This window comes from Sturnus vulgaris, chromosome 1, assembly GCF_052056855.1.
Source record: "Sturnus vulgaris isolate bStuVul1 chromosome 1, bStuVul1.hap1, whole genome shotgun sequence".
Lineage (NCBI taxonomy): Eukaryota > Metazoa > Chordata > Aves > Passeriformes > Sturnidae > Sturnus > Sturnus vulgaris.
Genome location: NC_142243.1, coordinates 104,020,166 through 104,040,678, shown reverse-complemented (window position 1 = coordinate 104,040,678; position 20,513 = coordinate 104,020,166). Strand labels below are relative to the sequence as shown.

Genomic DNA, 20,513 nt, shown 5'->3' with positions numbered 1-20,513 from the left:
CGGGCTGTGAGGGAACAGGGGGAGGCATTGCAGTCCAGAAGCTGACCTGCTAATATCACATTTTCCTGAGGTAATGCTGGGATCTGACAATCAGCCCCTACCTTTTTACACAGATCAGTGGCAGGCATAAGCATTGTTTTTAACTCTGACAATGTGAAAACAATGTAAATTTTAACATGAGCAATAGTGTCTTCAGCCTTCCAGAATTATGCATCTTACCCAGTGTTCTGTCTCTGGAAGTCACATCAAGATGTTACTTTGAGAAATGTCTGCTTACGGGTTCAATTCCATTTCCTCAGTATCTGCCACCAGGTGAATAAGGATGGGAGGTAGAATCCCACCTATGCCTTTTTTTTGCATTTATTGGCCTGCTTGTGAATTTACCTGTTCACATTTTTTAACCCTTTTGGCACTGTTTCCTCAGCTCCATGTGATAGCAAGCTCTGAAAGTTCACTATATATTCTTGTAGCAAAATTTGTCTTTTCTGTGATAAACTGGATTATTTCTGATTTAATTGAGTACTCTCCAGTTCTTATATTGTAGGAGTCATTGAACAACTGTTCTACTATCCCCTTAGCCATTGCTACCATGTCATGGAATCACAGAATAGTTTGGGTTAGAAGGGAACTTTTAAAGGTCATCTTGTCCACCACCCCTGCCATGGACAGGAACAATTTTAACTAGACCAGGTTGTTCAGAGCCTCATCTAATCTGACCTGAAATTTAGTTTCCATGGATAGAACGTCTTCCACTGCTCTGGGCAGCCTGTTCCCAGGATATAATTGGCTTGCTGGGCTCCAAGTGCACATTGCCAGCTCATGTGCAGCCTCTCTCTCACCAGCACCCCCAAACTGTCCTTCACAGGGATGTTCTTGATCTCTGCATGCCTGTCCATGATACTGGGGCTTGCTCCAACCCACATGCAGCCCCTTGCACTTGGTCTTGTTAAATCTCCATGTGCCTACTTCTTGAGCTTGTCCAGGTCCCTCTGGATGGTATCCCATCCTTCAGGTGTGTCAGCTGCACTGCAAATGACCTCATTATCCAAGGGAATCCTGATTTGCAGGTGATGTGAATTATTTTGGTACCTGTTTGCAACCCCCTGGGCTTGTTTCACTCCTAATAATGACTTTCTTTGCAGCCACTTCAAACTGGTTCCATTCTTACTCCACAAAATGAAATTGCTTCCTTTCCTCATGGCTGCTTTATTTATATAAAAAACTTTTGTAGTCAAGATGATCTTGCTTTGATTTGTCCAGTGCTTACTGTGAAGAAATCCTGATTTCTGTCTACTTCCTTTAGAGATACAGAAAAATAGAACAGTTCTGTCCAGAATTTGGTTTGATTAAGATTTTAAGCTGTAATACTTTTAATAAAGTAAGCAGAATTGACTTTAGGTATAATTAATTCTTTTCTCATGTTGACCTTCGACAGCTTTGAGACTTTTTTTTTCAGTTTTCTCATGTTGTTGGATGCAATCTTTTGTCTCAGACTGGAAAGATTGACTCAAACCCTGATGCAGCAAACTTAAAAAAAAATCCCAAACAAACCTGAAACTATGTCTTTTTAGTCATCTTACTTGTTGATTTTAAGACCAGTCAGAGAGGAAATTCAGAAATAAATTATTTTTAAAAATTCATTAAGTGTCTAGCACTGAGGATGTCTGTGTACCTGTTCAACCTAATTGGGGTATTAGTAATCATAATTATTCAAGAACTTTGTAAAGTTTTCACATCATTGACTACAAATGGAGCTATAATACATTCTGTACACGTGCTTCAGTGTGTTTTGGAGATTGTTGCCCTGGCATCTGAAACTAATTAGCGTTCAGAAAACCTTGTATAGGTGCATATCAAGGCCTGGCTGTCTAGAAGATTATTTTGATTATATAAAGGCTTAAAACGGTAAAGAGAATTTTGTGAGTGTTTTTTGATACATAAAGTAAATTACTGAGGGCAATGCTGGCCTTTTGAAATAGAGTACTAAATACTCTGGGCATTTCTGTTGTAGGAATGCCTGGTAGGTAAAATGCTAGTATATTCTTGCTCCTATGATTTGTGGAGGAGTTGGAGGGTAACAAAGTTCATCATGAGGTTAGTAGGTTTTGTATCTTATATATGTGAAGCATGTTGGATTTCTATATTGCAGCATCTTTGGAAATGAGAAAAGGCATTCTGGGAACAAAAGTCCTTGAGAACCAGTGCGAGAGTGGGCAGGTGACATATGATCAGTTGTCCCTGATACTGTAATTGAGTATCCTGACTTTTAGTCACAGCTATCTTTTTCTACCTTGTTTCAAAAAAACCTCCAGATAACAGAAGTTCATGCCTTACTGCTTTCATTGTATAGCATAAATGAAGAATATGCATCTTTTTATCAGAACGACAAACATCAAATATTTGGGTGAAGGATCCACCTCCCTGCCATGATGCCTCATCTTCAGTAAGAAAGCTGACTATTAACAATTTTTTAAGTGGTAGTATCTGCATTATACTAATTTTCTCCCCAAATTTACCAGTTAAGTAGAATATTGTTTCTAGCTTCCCATTTGAAAATTTGAGTTGTCATTAACAGTAGAAAAGATTTTTCTCAGTGTTCTTACAGCAGTAACAGTTTTTTGCCTTTAGAGCACTGCATTAGTTCACTGATACATCAAGTAATGTGGAGTCTGCCTTACAGGTTCCTATGGAGTGGTAACTTCAAGTTCAGAATAAAGAAGTGTTGCAAGCTAGAACATGGTGGATTAAAAAGAGGATTTTCTTTAGACGTTTTATTAATTTGCTAAAACCACTCTTGAAATATTTTCAAAATTAATGCAATGTGCTACATCTATACTAATAGCATAAATACCTAACTTGCAGCATAAGAAAGTTAAGGTAGAAAATTAAAATTCTGCTTTCAATAACATAGTGTTTGACCACAAAGCTTTCTTAAGCATATCCCTCAATCCTGGATATTTTATTTTTGTTGTATGATTGTTGGAGCACAGTCTTACATGAGAGCAGTTTTTAGATGCAAATTAGATTAGTATAATGCACTTGCATAAATTTTCTGTTAATATTATCTGATCATCTTTGAAAACTAGATGCTTGGGTGGCACTTTTTGGCTCTAGACTTTTCCTACATGAATTTTTTTTTTTAAATTTTTGCACCTTTTCTCTGATTCTAGGAATGTGTAATTTCCAGAGCTGCTCAAAAGCTCAGCAAGTTGCAACTAAATTGTTTGTTTTGAATAATCAGCTTTATCCCTGTCCTCAATTTTTTTTTTTTTCCATGGGGGAAGAAAGGTAGTCAGTACTGACAAGCTGAAGCTTTTAAAGTATAAATACTACTTAAAACCATGGGATTTTAAAGTATAAGACTCTTTATAAAAGCACTCTAATATTTTTCCTGATTAGTGTATTCATTACTGCCATTGTACTTGGTAATTATTTGTAACACAAATTCATGTCTTTATGGTTAAAAATGCTGAATTCTGAGACCGTTTGTCTTTGATTCCAGGGGCAGTTTGTTGTCTGGGAATGACATTTTCAGGTATGTCTCTCCTCGCAGACTCCCATCTATAGCCACCTGCCTAAAGCTGACAGTTGAGCACCAGCTGGGAGTTATCACCCAGAGGAGCATAAAAGGGCTGGAGCGAGACAAAATGATCCATCAAGTCCTGCTTGTAAGCAGGTCTCCAAACATGCATTTTCCACTCTATAAATTAAAAATTAAAATACTAATGGGTGTGCTTTTGTATTCATCCAACAATTGGTTCATTAGGTAGGTATGTACAAAGAGGCTCTGCTTGTCAATGCTGTTTGGCTCTAAAAGGAGGCAAAATCGGTAGGGGTTAGGCTGGTCGTGAAATGCCCCCACCCCTTTTACCTTCCTTCCATGTTTGTTCTGGGAGGCTGGCGGTAGGTAATACTCATCCTGCATAGAGCTGGTTTGCATTGTGAGTGTTCTGTCACTAGTCACAGCTGTCAGGTATGTCAGTCATGTAGTATTGTGGTGGTGTCAGAGACATAATCAGAGAGATTAGGTGGACACAAAGAGCTCTGAATGAGGTGGTAATTGCGTTCAGGGGGAAAAGAGAGTTAAAGAAAGAAACTTTCCTTTCTCACAAGATCCATTAAAGAGGTGACAGCTAATATATTAAAGCTGGAACAAGATAATTGTAGTAAGAATCTTTGTGTGTTCTCCCTAAAATGCAGTGTGCTCACAATAAATATTCAAATGCTTATTTTGTGTTGTGAATACCAGATAACCATTTACAGTGAAATGCGACCTCTTTCAAAAAGTTTAAATTCATTGCCAAGAATGTTCTAGGAACAGTTATAAAACTCAAAAGGAATATTAGTGCTATACTGAATCACAAAAATGCCATCTTATGAAAGCTTCTTTGCAGGGATTTTCTTCAAATCGGTCTAGTGGAAAAGAAATACTGAGATGCCAGCCATGGGCTGTGCTCTTCCAGATTTGCTCTCTTTGAGTAGTACTTGAATAGTACCTCTCCCCCTCCTCTCTCACTTTTCTTTAACAGACTACTTGAGTATCTGTTTACTTTACACTTGTGCTATATTGATGCCATGCTTCAGAATTGCTACTTACCCTTAAGATCAAGGAAGAAGTTTCCCTTCCCTTCCCTTCCCTTCCCTTCCCTTCCCTTCCCTTCCCTTCCCTTCCCTTCCCTTCCCTTCCCTTCCCTTCCCTTCCCTTCCCTTCCCTTCCCTTCCCTTCCCTTCCCTTCCCTTCCCACCTTCTTTGGAAGCACTGAAGGTTGCTACAAGTGTACACACAAGGTGGGTACTGGCACTTCCTTTGGCAACAAGCTTTTAAGCACTTAGTCAGTGTGTTTTGCTTCCTGTCCCTACATTTGAGGTCAAGGCCTCTGTCCCCTCCAAATAAGCAGGGATAAATGTTTTGGCATCCTTTTCAAGGTTTGAACATTCTCCTTTGTACCTCTGGAAGCTCTTAAAAATCTCAGCATAAGGACTTTGGAAACTGCTGATCTCTACTTCCTCCTGCTCTTGTGCAAGGGCTCATATATTACAGATTTTGGTCATTTGGTGTGGGCCAATAGATTCCAAGACAAATAGGAAAAAAAAAAAAGTCCACCGCTTTTGGTGTATTATATATTAGCAGAAGAGCTGTTACATAAAGCTTCCCAAGTTAGGAAGTAATTTCATGGCTGGTTCTGATTGTAGAAAAATAAGTTTCTATGACCAACCCCATGTTCTATGTGACCCTAGTGAACAGTGACATTGATTTCCTGGCACTGTACAGCTGCTGTTGTGTTGAATGTTTAATCTGAAATCAACAGGACTGTTGAGTATTCTTTATTATCAATGAATATAAAATTTATAAGTAATGAGTATGAAAGCCAAAAGCAACCACTGGTGGAAAAATCAGTCTCACAACAAATTTAAATAGTATCAAACGTCCTCCACCGTACTGCTTGCCATCAGAAAACATGAAAAGCAGTTTCATTTCTGTCCATTCTTGGGATCTTGCTAGAGTTTCTGTGTTGACTGAAGTAAAAACCCAATCTGGCAATCTTTACTCACAGAACTTTCAGAGCCTGCAAAGATGACTGCATATGTACAGAAAGAAGAAAAATACTATATTGGACCCGATTGTGATAAATTTTCATGTCTCCCTTGCCATTCAAACCAACATTTTTCCATTTTCTTTTGCAGCACCAAGTCCTAATAAACCTTACAATACATAATAGAGAACAGTATGAGTCATGAAATCTTCTTTGACTGATTCTTCACATAAATGAAAGTAGTTTCTCATTTCTCATGGTATTTATGATGGTTTTGCAAGCCTTCTTTTCTTGCTGGCTGTTCTGATTGATAATAAAGTGGGTTGAGAAGAGTCATCTCCAAAGACGGAAAGATTTGACAGATTTTGATTGTAACCATCTTGCAAGTGCTTTTAGGAGAGTTGAGCCACCATGTGTTGGTGTAATGGATTGATCAGTTTGATTATTTTGATACAGGTAAATCACTTTGGTGCAGGTTAATTCAGGCTGTGTTTACAGAGGTTATTCTGATCCCCTTTTCAGGCTCCTGTATATGTTTTCAAAGAAACAATACCCCAAAACCTTTAGAGAATGAAAACCCATTCCTTCCTATTTACAGAATGTTTTTTTTTTCTTTCAAGCTGGAAGCCTACAAAATAAGTCTTAGGTTTTCATCATAATCCTTTATGAGTTTTAAATCTACTTCATAAGTTGGCAATTTTAAATGGTTCCTGGTGAGTAGAGCCCTGGTGAGCTTCAAAACCACACACAGTTTCAATGAAGCTGTGTGAACCTGCTTCAGAATCTCTGCAAGTTTTCCAAGCTTTTATGCTCTCGTATGGTTTACAGACAAAAACCTACAGGGGTCCCATTTAAAGCCTCCTAGCAGCTAAAAGATAGAGAAAAAATGGCTTTTAAAAAACCTGAAGTACCCTCTTATGAGTGCATTAAAAGCAATTTTATTTGCTTTCCACTTTCAAAATGCTTCAAGCTGCCAAAGACGCGATGTTAGAAAATGACTCATGAGTACTAGAGAGAAATAGTCTTTGAAAGTTGGTTCATAGTTAAGGATGATAGCTAGGCAAGTGGAATTTCACTATTCAGAAAGAAATATCTTGTGTCCTCGTATTGCAGATTTTTTTTCTGTTTTAGTAAGCTGTTCTTCAGTGGTTCTTCTCATTTATCTTACAGGTTTTCAGCAATTGTATGAAAATCAGCTCAGAGCTTCAGTTGTTCCTGTTGATGCTATCTATCAATGTTTGGAGACCAGGACCTCCACAGAAACAGAAGGCAATGCCACAACAACAAAGGCTTGTAATTTAACCCACCTTTCAGGTAAATCATGATGTGTCACCCTGTAGATTGTCTGACAGTTTGTACTGTAGGTTTTAGGAAATTTTAGTATTGCATTGTGGGTTTTACGTTTTCATTGCAGTGTTTGTTTGGTACTGGAGTGGTTTCTTGATTTATTTTCTCTACAGGAAACACTGGGTACAAAGGCAAAGTATTAAAATGTCCTCATTTTGATACTGCTACTCACAGTTTTCTCTCTCTTTCCCTTCCAGTGTAAATAAAGACAACAGGGTGGAGTAGACTTTCCAAAATTCAAGAATATTTGGACCTTGTGTTCTGTTCCAAGTCTCTCTTGAACAAATATGCTTTCCTTTCTAAATTGTATTTCTGAATGTTAGAGAAAGAAATTGTTAGTTAAGATTCATTTAATGAAATCTAGACATGACTTGACAAAACAAACTTTAGTGAACTGTTTAAGTTCATTAATGGTTTAAACAGATGTTACCTCTAAGAAGCTCTCATAAAATCATGCCTTTTGAAAATACTTCATAGTCTTGTGAAAGTGGCACATTTGGTATGAATAACCATGGAGGACAAGGACTAACAGCATTAACTTTTAATGATTTTAGTTTTAAATTTTAAAACTATGTATTCACCAGTCCCTTAGCTTTTTCTCCAGGGAGTCAAAAAGAAGAAAGGAAAATTTTGATGCTCTTGGTTGTTGACAGTAGCCGAAAACTGAATAAATAGTACAAGAATTAAAAAACTAAAATAATTAAATGAAATTACAGAAGCGGTAGTAAAAAGCATCTGAGTTGTATTGTCCTTGTGACAAAACAGAAAGCAAGATGTGTGTGAACAGGATGTGAGCATAACCTGAGATCATGAGATAAAGATTGTTACCTGGTTTTAACTGTGAAAACACAACTGTGAGCCTAAAACTTACACTGGAAATAATGCTGACTTACAGATTAATAACTCATTGTGTAATTGCGTACTAATTGAAGAGGTTTGACATTTTTAGAAGTCAAGTAAATTAAATAATGGAATGAAATTTTGAAGGCACTTGCATACCTAGAGCAACAGTTGGTGCTTAATTTCACCATTTACTTTTATTAACCATTTAATGTAGGCAAATTTTTTGATTCCCCAAAACTCATTTGCTGCTCCTTCACAATTGCATAGCTTTTTCTGGGTCAGTCAATCTATGTTAGGCAGCTGATGTATGTTAGGAAGTTGTTTCAAAGCCTCTTGCATATGCTACCTATTTCTTGCATAGGCCCTACAGTTTCTGTGTACCCCTCTCTGTTGTGATCACCCCTGGAGTCCTCAGAGGAATTACTGCCAAAGCTCCAGGCATCCCTGTGTGACTTGTATGGAACTAGTCTGTTAGGCTTTTCAGTACTGCTGCAAACACGAAAAGATGTTTGAGTTTAGAAAAATCCTCTCCAAACTCCAGACAAATAGGACCCTCCCCCAGGAGAGGTGAGGCTTCCCAGAACTGCTATAGCAATACAGCATTACTCACAAGAAGAATAATCACTAGCATCACCAGACATGCAAACAGCTATGCTGCAGTATGATGTTACCCTCTTAGGAAGGGTCTAGGTGAGATTCTTCTGCACCACTTCAGTAAGGAGGTTATTGTGGGGGGCTTTTTAATGGCATGGAGTTCCTTATCCACTCTTTTGTAGAAAGATGAAATTTATTTTGTGTCATTGCAAAAGCACATACGAGTGTAGAATGAAAGAGAAATTTGTATACTAACATGGAGCTTGCATTTGTAACATGAAAAATGAAACTTTTTTTTGTGGTGGAGTATAAAATGAGAGAAATAGAAAAATGTTGATTCATTGGAGGTAAGGAAGTTGACAGGTCGTTAAAAAAAGATTTTAGGAAGAGTCTTTATATACTTTAACACTTGGCTGTGCAGGAGTGTTGGTGGTGGATTAAGTATAAGATGTTCGCTTTAGCTAGGCAGATGAGAAATAATTTTTCTTTATTCTAGCAACGTATAGAAAATAAACTGTGTTTTAGAAGACAAAACTGTAGTTTAATGAAGTCGTGGGCAGAAGTTACTGCCTGGATCTTGCTATGTTTTCAGAGGAGGTAACTGCCCCTCAGCTGCTTGTCACCATCTTTTCAGCTGGTGATTATCATCATCTCAGATCTGTTCGTTGTGCATGTTGTCATTTTCTAACTTGTCTGTCAAAATGAGTTAGGTTGAAAAGACTTTTTTTTTCTTTTTTTTTTTTTTAAGTTAACTTGGTTCTCTTGAAGGCAACAGATTGTGGAACATTTGTAATAAGAGCCCCTCCAGCAGATAATCTCAAGCAGAAGGGTGATGACAGGCGGCTGGAGGTTGTAACCTCTTCTGAGCTGGAGGAGTTTCTTGAGATAAATTAGTTATTCGAAAACTTGGGTGGAAGCAAGCATATCTGCTGCAGGGGCGGGGGTCTTGTAGACACCCCTCACCCTGCAAAAGCTGCTTCTGACACTTCCACAGCCAGGAGCCACCCATGCTGCTGATCTGCTCCCTTCTACAGGCATGTGACTGAGAGCAGGGTGTCAGTATTTAGAGCCTGTTCGATTCAGAAAGACATGCTGCAGTGGAAAGCAGGCCAGCTTGGAACAGTGATACTGAGTATGAGGATGCCTTTGTCAGCTTGACTAAGGACCAGCCCACCTACAGGTGCCATTCTTTGATGAAATTGGGTTGAAATCCAGATGCTCTCATCCCATAACTACAACAAAAAGGGGTACAGCTGCTGCAGGAGCAACAGCAGAGACTGTGGGGATCTGTCAATGCCCCGGAGTGCACTGTCGTTCTTGAAAACCTGCTTTCTCAGGAATCCAATTCATATATGCTGAAATGCTAACATGAAGGTTGTCCTAAGATGCTTTTGAGTTAATGTGGTAATGTGGGAGTTGCTATAGCATTTGTTCATTGAGATGCATGAGTTGAAGACTTATTAGTGTGGGAGGCCATACTTCCTCTCAGCAGAGGAAGAACGCCACAGTGCTCAGCCTAGTTAATATATCTCAGGATATGAAACTTTATAAATAATGATATCGAAAGGAGGCAATTTATAGTTCCTCTTGCCAAGAATTTGCCTTACTTCTTTATCTGGGGGTAGGATGAGGTCCATTTTCTATGTTAATATGATAGGCCTAATGTCTAGCAGGTCAGACTGATATATGGTCTCTCAAATGGATCTTCCTGTTGAAGATGAAGATGTTTTTGTCCTCAGTCCCAAAATGCAAGAGGTCATGGTCAAAAGCAGATAAAACAGCCATACCTGTGGAGTCAGACACACACTCAAACCAAAAAGGCAAACTGGATATTTTAAGTGAAATCCAAGTAGCTGTGATGTGAGTGCAAGGGTGGAACTGCAATCCTAGGGCCATGAGAGAATGAACTGGAGGAAAAGTGAAAAGTCTGTTGACCTGTTCTGGCATGGTGTCAAATGTGCACCACTATATCCAACCGGGAGAAGTAGAAGGAACCTGTAGTGGAGATAGTTTTACTTGGTCTTGCCTTCTATAGTGCTTAGGGTACAGATCTGATCTTGTAACTCCACATTCCTGAATTTCTGGCTTTAATCACCAAGAACAGTATATTCTTACAAGGACTTTGGTCTTCCTAGTGGGACTTAGAGAACATGATGGTTGCTTAATGCAGCATTTTTGCATCCAGATCACAGAATCACTAGGTTGGAAGAGACCTTCAAGATCATTGAGACCAACCCATGCCCTAACAGCTCAACTAAACCATGGCACCGAGTGCCACATCCAATCTTTTTTTAAACACATCCAGGGATGATGACTCCACCACCTCCCCGGATCAGTACTGCTATTTCAGCATCAAGCTTCTGTAATTGTCAGTCTCAATAAATTGAAACTCTCAAAGCACTGTGTCTATTGTAGCTGACTCTCGCAATGTTTGTTTTAGAAATGACTCAAGTACTCTGTCAATTCAAGAGTGAGTGTTAGGTTGCTGAAACTACTTACTGAGATACATCTGAAAGAAAGGATTTTTCTTTCATACAGCTATTGTGTCTGATCACCTTTTATTCACTTTGTTTAGAACTCTGGAAGGAAGAGTGATCTGAAAAAAATCTGTAGCTCAAAATCTATATTGAATGGTACTCTCTCTTACAACAGAGAAATGCATTTGTTGTATGACCATAATGTTTTCTTCTTAAAAAAAAAAAACAAACAAAAAACAACCCCCAAACTATAATAATATTTTCTTTCTGAAATTGTCCTTGCTGTGATGCACAAATCTAATCATTATTTAACCAGAAACCTGCAATTGATCAAAAAGCTACTTGAAGTATGTCTTTGCAGAACATGCAGCAGAAAATATCGACATCAACCATTAATGTAAATGGGTGCTCCTGAAGGTGCAATGGAATGTTCTTGACTAAAAGATATCTTTAATCCCTTTCTGAAATGGAATTTTGTAATGCAACTGAGGGCCAACTGATCATAAAAGGCTTATTATGAGGCTGAGACATTGTTGGGTCTGGATACTCTTTGAATGGCATCTCGATGTCAGCCTAGCCCCATGCTGATTTTGCTTTCTTTCTCACTCTTAGGGAATAGCTAAATGACACATATTCTTCTTCCTGCTGATGAGGTAAATTGTAAACATCCCTCTAGACTCTCAAATTCACCTGCTAGAGTGATCTGTCTCAGCTGTGGCAATGCAAAGTTTCTTTTCATGCAATTAATGGGACAATTATATCAGAATGATGAGATCATGCCTTTTGCTGAAAAGAATAGGGATCTTTCATGAACAAAGAGAGCTTTATTTACATCTTTACAAATAAAGCACCATTTTATTCAGTGAAAGTGGGTGACTGCTACAATTTGGGTAGGCACAGCATGGCATGAAGGTGAACTCACTCTGTAGAGTGGTAGGTAGAGCTTTGGTGTGGCTGTCTCAAAACAAAATAAGCAGTATTTTGGGCTTTATTCCTGCTTACACTGACTAGTGTGCAGAGAGTTCTGGTATTGGCTACGTAAACCGAAGACTGTTGAAAGTAATTTCATTTGTTTGCTAAATAAATGTAGAGAACCCATCTGGGTCTTTTCAAGGCTTTTCATGTAGGTAGATTTTGTGCATATAAATCAAAGAGTGGTGGACAGTTCTGTACTCTGGGGGAACTACTGTGACTCATAATTTGATCCCAAGTTATGAGCCATATCCAAGCAGAAACATGGGAAGTATTTTCATTCTTGATTCTTTAGACTTTTATATTTGTACAAGAGAAACCCCATTGACTTGTGAAGAGAAATACACGAGTCTGAGATATTTTTACAGCTCTTTCTTTAAGCTGCAGAACATATTTTTTCTTTTAAAAACTCATTTGATGAATACTAATTTTAGTCTGACTTTTGACACTGTTCTAAATGACATCTGGATTTCATATAAAATCATATGTCTAGTACAAAGCTGAGACTGCCCACTGACAAATAAATTCCTATGCTCATGTAATTCTCTTTAGGAACAGACAAATCACAGCTATACTGACTCCAAAGTGGTTTTGGTTTTATTTCTGGTAGCAGACGTGATTCTGAGGCCTCTTTAAATGAGTTCAGCATCTAGCCTGTGCCTGGATCGTTGCAGTTAACTACCAAGTAGAGCCTATACCAGTTAATGGAAGGACTTGTGGATGGGGAGAAGTCTCCTTGATACGGCTCCAGTTTTCACCATATGGGTGAGTGGTTTGTGGAACCAGAGAGGCTCAGTAGGTGAGAGGGTGCCTTGGAGCCCCTTCCAGCAGCAGCTGGGCAGCCTCTGGCTGCGTGCCCCATGCAACTGTTCAAGAGGCCCTGGCTCCGGTGTTCCCTGCCAAGATTTCCATGCTGCTGTTGGGCTGCAGTGCCAGGAATGGGGTTGAACAGAACAATATCTTCTTTGCTCTGCTGCCTTGCCCCCAGCAGAAGGGCAGATATTGGGAGGGAGAAAGGGCTTGGAGATAACATTGTGCCTGTTTGCCCGGGGAGGCTTTGAGCTCTCTGGGTGGCCTCACTGCATGGGGTGTAATTCAAGTTTTGTTGTTGCTCATCTTTCATGCTTTCAGAGTGACAAACTGAGTACAGCAGAGAAATAAATAAATAGCACTGTAAAAGCTATAAATATTAAACAAATAAACCTTAAGAAATTAGTCCTAAAACCTGAGAGCAGGAACAGGCTTTATTGTCTTTGAGTTGTTGAATTTTGAAGTTTGGGATAGTTACGTGCTAAAAGACTCTGAATGACATAGCCACATATAAACCATAAGCAGGTATTTATGTGCCCTTGTTTGCACAATGATGAAAAGTCTCAAGTTTGAGGAACAAGGACATTATTTCACACATTTTCACCTTGCCAGGAAGACATAGCTTGAAGAAGTGAAATTTTCTGGAAACAAGGTAAAGTAGATTGGCATAAGCTCCAGGTATAGCTGTATTTTATCAAAATGTTGCCAGACTGTTTAACATAATGGAAGTGCATGTATATTGAGAGTATATATACATGAATAACCTGCTCGGTCTCTAACTCCTCATTCTAAGGAAATTTCTCCAAGTCAGCTGTTTTGCATTAACTGCCTGCATGCAAATTGTTATTGTCAGGTCAGTATGAGCCAATTCCAAGATGTTTATTTTCTTGGTTAAGGACCAACTTCTTTTGCATGTACTCCTGGGGCATAGTACACATTTTACAGAAAACAACTGAAGATTATCTGATTTATAGTAAATTTGACATCCCAGCTTAACTTGTGACAATTCATTCATGAATTCCTACTGATCAAGTGTGGTGTAGTCAATATGATATTAAACAAGAGCACGATGTTAATCTGCACAAGTGAGGCAAAGTTTCTACCAAGGAGAACTTCTTTCCATATGTATTACTGATGCATCCTTTAAGCAGTTTCCTTTCTATGCAGTGAAGGTCAAACTACTCTAGATAATAATAGAAAAAAACCAAAAGTAGAGGTTAATTTCACAGTGTAATATGACTCATATTTCTGTAAATGTTAATATTATATCAGAAGAACTTCCAAAGTTGCATTACTCTGGAACAGGATTTTTGTTTTCAGTGTTAGGATTACAATCCATCATGTTACTTAACATTTAAAAAAATCTCCAAAACTCTAGTATATGGCATCACTGCCTATTGTGTAAATTCCTAACCTAGAAAAACTGGTTCACTTGTGCAAGTCTGTATTACACAGTACCATTACATCTGTACCATTTCTAATAAGAAGACTACCCTGGAACATAGTAGTTTCCCACTCCATAGATTTGAGAGAGAAATACAGGAAGGTTTCATGCATCTCATTATGTTAAACATCTGAACTGAGTTATTATTTTCACAACATGACAGGGCGCATCTCAGTACTTCTAAGGCTCACTTGAGAGATGTATGTATGACCTGTTAGGATGGTACCTATAAAGATAAAATAGAGCTTTGAAGTTAAGATTTTGAGATGTAGAAACTCTTTTTTCCTTTCACATGTTCTGAATATTTTTTCCCAGTAGTGTCTTGTTTAAAGTAATTCAGCTGTCAGTGAAGAATGCTGAAGATGGTGGCCCAAGGAGTAAACAGTATGTTAAAGGAAAAACATGTAAAAATTTGTAGCTTTTATGTATTTTTCACTTTTGCAACTTGTTAAACTGATGCTAAAATAACTGGGAAAGTGCCCTTTTAAGAGCTTATTTTGTATTGCCCTCTGTTCTTGGTGTCTGTATGGTGTGTTAGCATCTGTAGGTAACCTGCCAGTAAATGAGTGGCTAAGGAAGTGTCTGAGAGAAGACACAGCAAGTTATTGGAGGAACTGCTGTTAATGAAGTCCTACAGATCTGAGTATTAGAGAACAGTTTGTCTTTTTGCAAGGGGTTTGTGATCTAGTGGTTGGAGTTTGAATGCAGGAATGAATTCTGACACTCAGCCTTCTCTGTAGTTGTTTTCTTGTCTACAGAATAGGAATAAGGCTTGTGTATGCCTGGGTTGGTGAGATCGAACTGATTAGTGACAACAAAATGCCTTGAGAGCCTTTCATGGAAGCCGTTAAACAACTGCATGCTATGCAGATTTTCAATATTAAAAATATATTATAGGTGATAGGCAAAAACAGTGAAGAGGATAAAAAAGTCACTGAGATTCATTTAACAAGAAAGAACAGAGAGAACAGTTCCTAAGATCCCTCTGGGAGTAGTTACCTAGAAGAGAATAATATAATAGTCTAACTTGCATTGTTTCCGTAATGAATTGTGAAAACATTTTTCCAGACCTGAAAAAATGCATTTGCTTAGAGCAGCAGATGAAGTAAAGCAGGCATGTGGTCAGCAGCAGCTTCTACTTGTGCTTTTTATGAACAATATGGACATCTGATTCAGTGGTCAGTGTTAGCCTCGGGTCCCTGAAGGTGATGTTCCTATTAGGCATGAAAAACACTCATTTACTGTACTGAATGACAATATATGCAATTTGATTAGTGTCCTCTGTCCAACCTATTTGCTTTAATTTGTCTTCTCTGATGGTAAAGCCTTCAGATTTTTCAATGCTGCATTAATGCAAAGGCTTTATTTGAAAAGAAGTCGAAAAGTAGAGGCAAAAAACCCCCAAAAAACCAAACAAACCCAAAAAAGAGAAAAGAAGGAGAGTTGTAGTAAGTGGACATTGGGAAGTTCTCAGAGCTCTGCAGCTTTATCTTTTGGAAGAATTGAAGGGCAGAACCAGAAGAACTTTATTGGAAGGGTAGGGTTCTTAAAATGAAGGTAAATATATTTTAAATTTTAAGCATTGAGCAGATGCCTCTGTACTGTACCACTGAAGCAGTAAAAATGGTCCTTATTTCCAAAAGTGAGGGTGTTTTTTGAGTGCTTAAGTAGAAACATAGAAATATTCTAAGAAGACCTGAAGAAGATGAATGGAGTGGCTTTCAAACACACGTGGATGCATCCAGTTATTGGAAAGGTTATGAAAGGTAGGAAGATGAGCAGCTGAATAGGAGTTATGCTATTATTGATCACAAACCAGAAAGTTATAGATTGTAGTACTGATTTTACCATTACAATTAAACATAAGATGATGATGCTGTTCTTGGTTATCAGTCCTATTATTCATTCCTGTCATAAAATATCTCTTTCTTCATGCCAGACTTTTTAAGGTTTTGGAGTTTTTCATGGCTTCATTTGATGTAGTAGGTGGGCAACACACTGTTTATTGAATACTTTTTCTGTAGGTTTTCTCTGTGTGTGTCTGTAAAATGAGTCTGAATTTCTGCTCTACTGAAGTCAGTGGGATTTCTGATGGGAACCTGAAAAGAGGATATTTTCCAATGACGTTTGTCAAATCTTTCATTTACAAGTGCTTTGCAAACCAATTACTTACCTCACAACTGAGATAAGCCAGTGTTGTAGGACTGGTAGCTAAGAAAGTAATTCTGGAAATGTTTCTCGAGAAAAAGGGGGTTTTGGTAGTACATTAAATCAAAAAGTGTAGAATAACAAGCAGTGAATAGCTGCTTTGTGATCCAGTAGACAGAATGCCATACAATAAACCAAGATAATTTGGATCAGTTCCTGATTATGTCTGTTCTCAAAGCACATTCTGAAAGCAAATCATATTTCTTTTATAACTTAAATTCTGTATCTTTATCATGGGAAATTGAGACTTGTCCTCCAATAAAATCATTCTGAGACTTGGGAAAGATATTAAAAATATATTTGGGAAATGGCATTATAAACAAAAATCTTGTACCTTTCATGTGGCAAAGACTTTATTTTGTGAAGCTGAAAACATACGTATTCGTAAATTGTTTGTAAATTCATGACAACAGAGCACATCCTGTAGAACAGCCACGTTAAGACAAGAATTCGTTTCTTATTTGATGATGGAATATTGTCTAATTGCTACATACATTATTTACTCTGTATAATAAGATGTAGCTCAGCCCCTCTTACACAGGGTGTGTAATTTCTCTGTTATGGTAATGTATGTGGTATTATCTTATGAGATACAATTTGATTCCACCTCCTTTTGCTTGGTACCTTGCAGAGAGTTTTGGCATCATTGCTTTCTTGTCTGATTTATCAGAAGCTGAAAGTAGATCTGGCAACTTGATCTGTGCTCACTCATTGTGAACTTTTTTGCTTTAGGCCTCCTTTAGGAAAAAGAGGGTGGTGTTGCTGCTGTTAGAGTTTGGAGAGTCTTGGGGTGCTTCTGATACTCATAGTGTTCACTAAGTTTACAGTCTGCCATTACATTTTATTTAGTACGAAAACCTTTTTTAGTTATGTCCATCACGACAAGAAAACCAAAACATCTCTTAAGATATTTGGGATTATCTAAAACTGAGATTGACATGAAGTGATGGGGTGTGCAGGTGTGTGGGTGGAATTGGCAGATGAACAACACGTTGCAGAATGAGCGTGTGTATGTGTGTGCACCCAGGAACAACAAACGAGCTGGAGTCTAATTTCACTGAATGACTAGAACAGGCAGAGAATTTTCTACAACAGGAAAATATTATAAGTAATCTTTCTTGTGCTGCCATCCTCACATCCATTTTCCCCTTGTCATTGCTTTCATACCTACCACCTACTTAACAAGGCATATAAGGTGGACAGTGTACTCACTGGAGTGACACAATTTCACACCATTGTGACATGTTGGAAATACAGTCTGGATCCTGTGTCTGGTCAAGGGGCTCTACATTCATCCCATCTGCACACATCAGCTGGGGCACTGAGGTGTGTGTGTCAAGGCCTTGCGCCTCTCTGAAACCCAGGGCAGACTGAGGCCTCCATCCCTGTACAACTGAAACATTTGAATTAAGATCTTGAACTATTTTGGAAAATTTCAGTCTTTTCCTAAAATATTTGGGACTTTTTTCCTTCAAAATGGCCAAAACCATGGTTTTTTGTATGTTACTGATTTTTAAAATTCTGAAGAGATTTGATTGCTTGTCATCAGTTCCATAAATGGCTTAAGATAGAAATTATCTCCCCTGGTTAGTCTAATCAGGAAGGAGAGTGGAAGCCCTTGGAATGAATGACATATTTAGGAATTATCCAAGAGAAAGAATATAACTTCCCAGCTTTAGTGAGAGAGAATTGTCATGTTTTGCTCTGTTGTATTGCTTCCCTCACTAGACTCTGCTATGATAATAAACCACCAAAAAACCACTAAAGCACGAGAACCAAGCCCTGCCTCCCACCCCAGAGGCTAGATTGAGTGGGGATTTTTGGAAGCCAACATATTGAAGGATACAGCAGGGTTCCAAGTAAGGCTGCAGTCGTTTTGTGGTTTTGGGTTTTTTTTTTTTGTTTTTTTTTTTTTTTGTTTGTTTTTTTTTTTTTTTTTTTTGTTTTTTTTTGTTTTTTTTGTTTTTTTTTGCAAAACAGCCCCAGATTTAGAATTATGAGCAGTGCTTATCTGCTCATGGTGGACAACTGGGAGAAGAATCTGAATGACCTGCAACAAACCCTACCAAATACCCTTCTGACTAGTATTTTATTTGTAGCACGCTTTTATGTGTGGTTTAGCAAGGCTGGTTTATGACGTGCCCATATGTTATTTAGCTGTGTTCTTACTGTGGTTTGAGTGTTTTTAATTTCTTCCTCCTTGTTCTCTCAGCGTAACAGATAATAGGAATCAGCAATACTTGAAATACACTGATCTGTGGCTTCCTGGTGGGAAACAAGATGAGTCACCAGTAACTAAAACCAACAGCCTCTATGTCCCTGGATTCAAATTTGTTCTTCTCAGTATAATTGTTCAAATACTTGCTTTCCCCACTGACTTCCTCCCTAGCAGTGCAGCACGTCTTGCAGACTGCCAGACTGGGAAGGAAGAAGTGATAGCAGTTACAGCGTGTGTAACAAGCCCAGGAAAGGGGCCCATCAGGGATGGATACGGACACTCAGACCTAAGTGCTTCACTAGACTCTGTATCTCCTACCACATCTAATAGCATGATTTGGCCAAGTATTTATTATAGAATAGCAGTGAATCTTTCTGCCAGGTTTCCTTGGTTCTTGCACTGGGGTTCTAGACACAGCAGGGGTAAGTGGTGCTTCTGTTGTTAAGCTACATCCTTAGGAACACAGCGCCTTGCTGTCTGCCAGTAACAGTGAAGTCATTTTTACTATTAGATGAACAATAAAGTAGTAATAAACCCCAACAAAACCCCCAACAGTCCAATTATTAACTATACCATTGCTATGGTTAGAGAAGAAGATAAAGAAAAAAACTAAAATCATATATACAGATCTGCCTACACCTTAGATCAATTATAAGAATTTTCACTTTTTTATCCAGGAAAGAAACAGTCAGGATGTCTGTGCAGCCTTATGGATATGAGATATCATGATACTGTGAGTATGGCTTTCACTGAAGAGATGTTGGGGTTTTCTCTTTTTACTTTTTATGATAAGTTTCTTCATATAACCAAACTCTCCTTGGGATTGTCTTTATAGTGAAACCTCTACACAACTCCAAGTTCTCCTATGATTTATAACTTTGTTAGGGAAAAAATGTTAACACTCCCCTTTAACTCTCTCTCTAAGTTTCAGAAATATTGACATTCTTCAGACACGTTTAAGTGGAGCAAGACACTGAAGAGAACTTTAAATGGAAATTTTGATTATTAAAAGATAAAGGAATTTGTATACCTGAGGAAATGTTGTCCCCTGGCAGGTGCCAGTATGTTAGGTTGCAGGTTCTCCCTTCCAGAGACATCTTGGATAGGAACAAGAGCATCATCAGCATAGAGTGTTCTCAGCATTTCACTTTCCAGACGTGCATCCATCACAATGCTTTCTGAGCATGTCTGTGCATTTTCGGTTTTTGCTGTTCTCCTCCTCCCACGTGCCCAAAATATCCCAAATTGCTGCCAGGCAAATCTTTTCACTCAAGAGGTATTGTATAAAAATAATTTGTTACTTAGCAGGTGATTTTGCTATGCTTTACAAGGTTTTCCATGGGTTAGGATATTCCTCTGCACATAGGAAGACTCTCTTGATGAAAGTGAATGACTGGTATTCCTTGAGAAGTCATTGAAGGGAATATAGCTGAAGTGTGTCAGACTAATTTGTTATGAAGTATATACAGATTAACAGGGCACTTTTGGAAACGGAGCACTTCACTCTTGGTGGCTAACTACAGAACAAAATTAAAATCAAGTTTCTCCTGGTTTGTTAGATTATAAATAAATGAATTATAAATACCAAGTTATGGATTAACCCTGTGACCTCTTGATGATTTTTGCAACTTTCAGGACAAGGAGTCCCAGTAATTATCCATATTACTGGAAGCTCTTCCTTTCTGTAGTGTTTGTTGTTCCTTTGGCTCCTTGAGGCTTAATTCAAACCATGTTTGTTAAAATAAACTTTCACTGCTGTTCTGACTGTTTCTCTGGTAGTTCCCTCTTTTTCAGCCATATGTTGACCCACAGCATCAACTTCAGGCCATCACCTCCACAATCTTCATAGCTTGGTCCTCTGGCAACTTCAACCAGACTTATATCTTCATTCCAACCTGCAATTTGGGAGATTTGAGGCAAAAAGTGAATCAAGCACATTTGAATCGAACATGTACATACTTAAAGTTAGCAATGCTTACACTTCTTCAGGTTACCTCATCTCTGCTATTTATCCTCTTCATTCTTAGGCTCACAGGTATAATTGGGAAGGGAAAAGTCTTTAGAGT

The 20,513-nt window shown here is 38.3% G+C and overlaps 1 long non-coding RNA gene across 2 annotated transcripts; it reads left to right on the top strand.

Annotated features, from left to right (window-relative positions):
• The first annotated feature begins 26 nt into the window (after window positions 1-26).
• LOC148225385 (uncharacterized) lies at window positions 27-20,208 on the top strand. Of its 2 annotated transcripts, XR_015806623.1 has the most exons (6): window positions 27-1,905; window positions 2,012-2,094; window positions 3,503-3,535; window positions 6,705-6,848; window positions 19,125-19,180; window positions 19,373-20,208. It is a non-coding gene; the product is annotated as an uncharacterized LOC148225385 (long non-coding RNA). The 2 variants fall into 2 exon arrangements; XR_015806624.1 differs by lacking the exons at window positions 27-1,905; window positions 2,012-2,094 and adding an exon at window positions 2,107-2,443 and having other exon boundaries at window positions 6,705-20,208.
• Window positions 20,209-20,513: the final 305 nt, after the last annotated feature.